At 41.6% G+C, this 8,511-nt stretch overlaps 1 non-coding gene across 1 annotated transcript; it reads right to left on the minus strand.

Moving 5' to 3' along the window:
• Positions 1-352: 352 nt before the first annotated feature.
• On the minus strand, positions 353-460 carry LOC148578340 (small nucleolar RNA R71). Its single transcript, XR_015903327.1, has one exon. It is a non-coding gene; the product is annotated as a small nucleolar RNA R71 (small nucleolar RNA).
• Positions 461-8,511: the final 8,051 nt, after the last annotated feature.

Here is an 8,511-nt window from a genome sequence, read left to right on the forward strand (position 1 = left end):
CTTTACTGCACCTAATTCCAATTTACATGGAAGAAGCATCTCCATTCCTGCCATTGGAGCAAACAACTTTGAGCTGAAACCTCAATTAGTTTCTCTGATGCAGCAGAACTGCAAGTTTCATGGACTTCCATCTGAAGATCCTTTTCAGTTCTTAACTGAATTCTTGCAGATATGTGATACTGTTAAGACTAATGGAGTAGATCCTGAAGTCTACAGGCTCATGCTTTTCCCTTTTGCTGTAAGAGACAGAGCTAGATTATGGTTGGATTCTCAACCTAAAGACAGCCTGAACTCTTGGGATAAGCTGGTCACGGCTTTCTTAGCCAAGTACTTTCCTCCTCAAAAGCTGAGCAAGCTTAGAGCTGATGTTCAAACCTTCAGACAGAAAGAAGGTGAATCCCTCTATGAAGCTTGGGAAAGATACAAACAGTTGACCAAAAAGTGTCCTTCTGACATGCTTTCAGAATGGACCATCCTGGATATATTCTATGATGGTTTATCTGAGCTATCAAAGATGTCACTGGACACCTCTGCAGGTGGATCCATTCACCTAAAGAAAACGCCTGCAGAAGCTCAAGAACTCATTGACATGGTTGCTAATAACCAGTTCATGTACACTTCTGAAAGGAATCCTGTGAGTAATGGGACGCCTATGAAGAAGGGAGTTCTTGAAGTTGATACTCTGAATGCCATATTGGCTCAGAATAAAATATTGACTCAGCAAGTCAATATGATCTCTCAGAGTCTGCATGGAATGCAAGCTGCATCCAACAGTACTCAAGAGGCTTCTTCTGAAGAAGAAGCTTATGATCCTGAGAACCCTGCAATAGCAGAGGTAAATTACTTAGGTGAACCTTATGGAAACACCTATAACTCAACATGGAGAAATCATCCAAATTTCTCATGGAAGGATCAAAAGCCTCAACAAGGCTTTAATAATGGTGGAAGAAACAGGTTTAGCAATAGCAAGCCTTTTCCATCATCAACTCAGCAACAGACAGAGAACTCTGAACAAAATGCTTCTAATTTAGCAAATCTAGTCTCTGATCTATCTAAGGCCACTGTAAGTTTCATGAATGAAACAAGGTCTTCCATTAGAAATCTGGAAGCACAAGTGGGCCAGCTAAGTAAAAGGATCACTGAAATCCCTCCTAGTACTCTCCCAAGCAATACAGAAGATAATCCAAAAGGAGAGTGCAAGGCCATTGACATAAGCGCCATGGCCGAACCTGTGAGGAGAGGAGAGGACGTGAATCCCAAGGAAGAAGACCTCCTGGGACGTCCAGTGGTCAATAAGGAGCTTCCCTCTGAGGAACCAAAGGAATCTGAGACTCATCTAGAGACCATAGAGATTCCATTGAACCTCCTTATGCCCTTCATGAGCTCTGATGAGTATTCCTCTTCTGAAGAGAATGAGGATGTCACTAAAGAGCAAACTGCCAAGTTTCTTGGTGCAATCATGAAGCTGAATGCCAAATTGTTTGGCATTGATGCTTGGGAAGTTGAACCTCCCTTGTTCATCAATGAACTAAGTGATCTGGATCAACTGACATTGCCTCAGAAGAGACAGGATCCTGGAAAGTTCATAATACCCTGTACCATAGGCACCATGATCTTTAAGGCTCTGTGTGACCTTGGTTCAGGAATAAACCTCATGCCCCTCTCTGTAATAGAGAAACTGGGAATCTATGGGGGTGCAAGCTGCTAAAATCTCATTAGAGATGGCAGACAGCTCAAGAAAACAGGCTTATGGACAAGTAGAGGACGTGTTAGTAAAGGTTGAAGGCCTTTACATCCCTGCTGATTTCATAGTCCTGGATACTGGAAAGGAAGAGGATGAATCCATCATCCTAGGAAGACCTTTCCTGGCCACAGCAAGAGCTGTGATTGATGTTGACAGAGGTGAAATAGTCCTTCAATGGAATGAGAACCCCCTTGTATTCAAAACTCAAGGATCTCCCTCTGCAACCATGGAGAGGAAGCTTGAAAAGCTTCTCTCAAAGCAGAGTCAACCAGAACCCCCACAGTTAAACTCTAAGTTTGGTGTTGGGAGGCCACAACCAAACTCTAAGTTTGGTGTTGAACTCCCATATCCAAACTCTAAGTTTGGTGTTGGAGAGTCTCAACAAAGCTCTGCACATCTGTGAGGCTCCATGAGAGCCCACTGTCAAGCTATTGACATTAAAGAAGCGCTTGTTGGGAGGCAACCCAATGTTTATCTAATTCTTATTTTTATTGTTTTTCGTGTTTTCTTAGGTTCATGATCATGTGGAGTCACAAAATAAATAGAAAAATTGAAAACGGAATAAAAAACAGCAGAAGAAAAATCACACCCTGGAGGAGCATCTGTCTGGCGTTCAGCGCCAGAACAGAGCATGGTTCTGGCGCTGAACGCCCAAAATGGGCAGCTTCTGGGCGTTGAACGCCAGAACAGGCATGGTTCTGGCGTTCAACGCCAGAAATGGCACACAAATGGGCGTTGAACGCCCAAAATGGCCACCAACCTGGCGCTGAATGCCCAGAGTTGGATACAAAGGCATTTTTACATGCCTAAGGGGTGCAGGGATGTAAATCCTTGAAAACCTTAGGATCTGTGGACCCCACAGGATCCACTCAGGATCTGTGGGCCCCACAGGATCCCCACCTACCTCCACTCACTTCTTCTCACCACTCTCTTTCACACAACCCCATAAACACTCTTCCCTAAAAGCCCTTCACCAATCACCTCAATCTCTCTTCCCCATTAAACCTTCACCACTCACATCCACCCACTCTTCCCCATAAACCTACCTCATAAACTCCACCTACCTTCAAAATTCAAAACCAATTTCCCACCCAAACCCACCCATATGGCCGAACCTTAACCCCCCTCCCTTCCCTATATAAAGCCATCCATTCTTCTTCAAATTCACACAACACACCCCTCTACACTCCTCTTGGCCGAAACCACATCTCCCTCTCCCTCTCCATATTTCTTCTTCTTCTTCTTCTATTCTTTTGTTTATTGCTCGAGGGCGAGCAATATTCTAAGTTTGGTGTGGTAAAAGCATAGCTTTTTTGTTTTTCCATTACCATTGATGGCATCTAAGACCGGAGAATCCTCTAGAAGAGGGAAAGGGAAGACAAAAGCTTCCACATCCGAGTCATGGGAGATGGAAAGGTTCATCTCCAAAGCCCATCAAGACCACTTCTATGATGTTGTGGCCAAGAAGAAGGTGATCCCTGAGGTCCCTTTTAAACTCAAAAGAAATGAGTATCTGGAGATCCGACATGAAATTCAAAGAAGAGGTTGGGAAGTTCTAACAAATCCCATCCAACAAGTCGGCATCCTAATGGTTCAAGAGTTCTATGCCAATGCATGGATCACCAAGAACCATGATCAAAGTAAGAACCTGGATCCAAAGAACTATGTTACAATGGTTCGGGGGAAATACTTAGATTTTAGTCCGGAAAATGTGAGGTTGGCATTCAACTTGCCATACATGGAAGAGAACGCATGCCCCTACACAAGGAGAGTCAACTTTGATCAAAGGTTGGACCAAGTCCTTATGGACATATGTGTAGAAGGAGCTCAATGGAAGATTGACTCCAAAGGCAAGCCGGTTCAACTAAGAAGATTGGACCTCAAGCCTATAGCTAGAGAATGGTTGGAGTTTATTCAATGCTCAATCATTCCCACTAGCAACCGGTCTGAAGTTACTATAGACCGGGCCATCATGATCCATAGCATCATGATTGGAGAAGAGGTGGAAGTTCATGAGATTATACCTCAAGAACTCTACAAGGTGGCTGACAAGTCCTCCACCATGGCAAGGTTAGCCTTTCCTCACCTCATTTGCCACCTATGCAATTCAGATGGGATTGACATAGAGGGAGATATCCTCATTAAAGAGGAAAAGCCCATCACTAAGAAAAAGATGGAGCAAGCAAGAGAGCCCAGTCATGGAGTTCAAGAGGCGCAAGAAGCTCATCACCATGAGATTCCGGAAATGCCTCAAATGCACTTTCCTCCACAAAACTATTGGGAGCACATCAACACCTCCCTAGAAGAATTGAGTTCCAATATGGGACAACTAAGGGTGGAACATCAAGAGCACTCCATCATGCTTCATGAAATAAGAGAAGATCAAAAAGCAATGAGGGAGGAGCAACAAAGACAAGGAAGAGACATAGAAGAGCTCAAGGACATCATTGGTTCCTCAAGAAGGAAACGCCACCATCACTAAGGTGGATTCATTCCTTGTTTTTGCTTTCTCTGTTTTTCGTTTTCTATGTTATGTGCTTATCTATGTTTGTGCCTTCATTACATGATCATTAGTAGTTAGTAACTTTGTCTTAAAGATATGAATGTCCTATGAATCCATCACCTCTCTTAAATGAAAAATGTTTTAATTCAAAAGAACAAGAAGTACATGAGTTTCGAATTTATCCTTGAACTTAGTTTAATTATATTGATGTGGTGACAATGCTTCTTGTTTTCTGAATGTATGCTTGAACAGTGCATATGTCTTTTGAAGTTGTTGTTTAAGAATGTTAAATATGTTGGCTCTTGAAAGAATGATGACTAGGAGACATGTTATTCGATAATCTGAAAAATCATAAAAATGATTCTTGAAGCAAGAAAAAGCAGCAAAGAACAAAGCTTGCAGAGAAAAAAAAAAGAAGAAAAAAGAAAAAAATAGGCGAAAAAAAAAATATAGAAAGAAAAAGAAAAAGCAAGCAGAAAAAGCCAATAACCCTTAAAACCAAAAGGCAAGGGCAAATAAAAAGGATCCCAAGCCTTTGAGCATCAGTGGATAGGAGGGCCTAAAGGAATAAAATCCTGGTCTAAGCGGCTAAACCAAGCTGTCCCTAACCATGTGCTTGTGGCGTGTAGGTGTCAAGTGAAAACTTGAGACTGAGCGGTTAAAGTCAAGGTCCAAAGCAAAAAAAAAGAGTGTGCTTAAGAACCCTGGACACCTCTAATTGGGGACTTTAGCAAAGCTGAGTCACAATCTGAAAAGGTTCACCCAATTATGTGTCTGTGGCATTTATGTATCCGGTGGTAATACTGGAAAACAAAGTGCTTAGGGCCACGGCCAAGACTCATAAAGAAGCTGTGTTCAAGAATCATCATACTGAACTAAGAGAGTCAATAACACTATTCGAAATCTGAAGTTCCTATAGATGCCAATCATTCTGAACCTCAATGGATAAAGTGAGATGCCAAAACTATTCAAGAGGCAAAAAGCTATAAGTCCCGCTCATATGATTGAAGCTCTGTTTCATTGATAGTTTGGAATTTATAGTATATTCTATTCTTTTTATCCTATTTTGATTTTCAGTTGCTTGGGGACAAGCAACAATTTAAGTTTGGTGTTGTGATGAGCGGATAATTTATACGCTTTTTGACATTGTTTTTAGTATGTTTTTAGTAGGATCTAGCTACTTTTAAGGATGTTTTTAATAGATTTTGTGTTAAATTCACATTTCTGGACTTTACTATGAGTTTGTGTGTTTTTCTGTGATTTCAGGTATTTTCTGGCTGAAATTGAGGGACTTGAGCAGAAATCAGATTCAGAGGTTGAAAAAGGACTGCTGATGCTGTTGGATTCTAACCTCCCTGCACTCAAAGTGGATTTTCTAGAGCTACAGAACTCGAAATGGTGCGCTTCCAATTGCGTTGGAAAGTAGACATCCAGGGATTTCCAGAAATATATAATAGTCTATACTTTGGCCAAGAATTGACGACGTAAACTGGCGTTCAACGCCAGCCTTCTGCCCAAATCTGGCGTCCAGCGCCAGAAAAGGATCCAAAACCAGAGTTGAACGCCCAAACTGGCACAGAAACTGGCGTTCAACTCCACAAATGGCCTCTGCACGTGCTACACTTAAGCTCAGCCCAACACACACCAAGTGGACCCCGGAAGTGGATTTATGCATCAATTACTTACTCATGTAAACCCTAGTAGCTAGTTTATTATAAATAGGACCTCTTACTATTGTATTAGGCATCCTGGATTGTATTTTGATCCTGTGATCTCGTTTAGGGGGCTGGCCATCTCGGCCATGCCTGGACCTCTCACTTATGTATTTTCAACGGTAGAGTTTCTACACTCCATAGATTAAGGTGTGGAGCTCTGCTGTTCCTCAAAGATTAATGCAAGTACTACTGTTTTCTATTCAATTCTTCTTATTTCGCTTCTAAGATATCCATTCGCACCCAAGAACGTGATGAAGGTGATGATTATGTGTGACGCTCATCATCCTTCCCCCTTATGAACGCGTGCCTGACAAACACTTCTGTTCTACATGAATTAAGCTAGAATGAATATCTCTTAGATCTCCTAACCAGAATCTTCGTGGCGTAAGCTAGAATGATGGCGGCATTCAAGAGAATCCGGAAGGTCTAAACCTTGTCTGTGGTATTCCGAGTAGGATTCAATGATTGAATGACTGTGACGAGCTCCTAACTCGCGATTGCAGGGCGTTAGTGACAGACGCAAAAGGATAGTAAATCCTATTCCAGCATGATCGAGAACCGACAGATGAATAGCCGTGCCGTGACAGGGTGCGTGAGCATATTATTCACTGAGAGGATAAGATGAAGCCATTGGCAAGGGTGATGCCTCCAGACGATTAGCCGTGCCGTGACAGGGCATTGGATCATTTTCCCGAGAGATGACCGAAAGTAGCCATTGACAGTGGTGATGTATCACATAAAGCCAGCCATGGAAAGGAGTAAGACTGATTGGATGAAGATAGCAGGAAAGCAGAGGTTCAGAGGAACGAAAAGCATCCCCATTCGCTTATCTGAAATTCCTACCAATGATTTACATAAGTATTTCTATCCCTATCTTATTAATTAATATTCGAAAACCACATAACTGTTTTATATCCGCCTGACTGAGATTTACAAGGTGACCATAGCTTGCTTCATACCAACAATCTCCGTGGGATTCGACCCTTACTCACGTAAGGTATTACTTGGACGACCCAGTGCACTTGCTGGTTAGTTGTATCGAAGTTGTGACAATTATGAATTAAGATCAGAGCACCAGGCCTTTGAAGCCATGGATATGTATCACAATTTCGTGCACCAGCTATGATGGCTTCGAGGACGTTATTGGCGATTACTTTTCTCATTAACGTTGCAAGCTAGCTCCCCTTCCACGTTAGAGGTCACGTTAGTTAGACTAACATGGCTGCTAACGTGGTTCTTCCTTGCTTCCTTTGTCCTGAAATCAAGCAATAAAGTACATCAAAGTTCTAGTCCAAGTTATAAGACATGCATCATCCAATTTATCATTCAATTCATGCGTAATTCTCATGAATTCATATAAAAATCACAATGTTAGCTTGAATCAAGATGTAAGTGAAATTCTACCCAAAACTTGTTTATTTTCTAAGAAAGTGCATGAAACTACCCTAAAACCATAAAGAAAAGGTCAGTGAAACTGGCCAAAATGCCCTGGCATCACAACACCAAACTTAAAGCTTGCTTGTCCCTAAGCAAGTACTAGAACAAGAGAATGATGAATGAAATGACAAGATGAATGAATCATTATTGTGGAAGTCATGTTCTTGGTTTTATGGGGTTTCATGCATAGCAACTTAGGTTCATTCCTTTACTGGCTTTCAGACCTTTATCATGCCTTGGAATACTCACTTGATTGCACCCTTTGAGACTGTTATTCATTGATTCCTTTGTCTTTCCAAGGTCTATTGCATCCTTAGGCTAAGTGCTCTGTGAGGGGGCGACTCTTTAAAATAAGCTTTCAGCCAATACTCCCGAACCAGTTGGTTCAAGGTGCTAGGTGTTGAAGCACCCCTAAGGACTTACTCCCTCAAGTCTCTCTCCCCCATACATGCACACCATAGGCACATGGTTTGTTATTTTCTTCCCTTGAGGTCTTGGTGTCCAGCACCTCTTTGGGTTACTAAATGTTCTGTAGCAAGGTTGCTCTTGATAGTAGATTTTCAGTTGATAATCCCGGGTTAGTTAACCCAAGTTACCAAGTGATGAAGCACTCCTAAGAACTTATTCATCCAAGCAGATCCTTGGTACAAGAACACCACAGACACATCCCTCAAGATTCAAGCCCTTGGTGCCTAGCCTTATTCTTTATTAACTTTTCTTTCTTTTTCAACTCTTATTGTTCTTTTCCTTTTTCTTATTAGGATCTTATTATTTAGCTAGTCTCATGGGGTGTGTTTCAAGCATATGATTTAGGACAGATAGTTGCCTTCCCACCTTGTTGGTGAACCAACTTAGCTAAGTGATTACTACACCACAAATCTAAGAACTTACTCCACAAATTGAACTCCACTCTGGTCTTTCATAACATCCCTTTTTATTTAGCTTAAAAAGGACAAGCATACAATAAGCAAGATGGAATTGAAAACAGGCAATTTGACTAGCAATCATAGACCTAAGCAAAAACAAACATCAAATTCTAGTGAATTAAGCTTAAAGAGTGACTATTAATCAAGGGCATATTCAGACTTCCAAATTGAGTATTTCCAAGCATA

Source organism: Arachis ipaensis, chromosome B1 (assembly GCF_059453495.1).
Source record: "Arachis ipaensis isolate K30076 ecotype BB chromosome B1, ASM5945349v1, whole genome shotgun sequence".
In the NCBI taxonomy this organism is placed as follows: domain Eukaryota; kingdom Viridiplantae; phylum Streptophyta; class Magnoliopsida; order Fabales; family Fabaceae; genus Arachis; species Arachis ipaensis.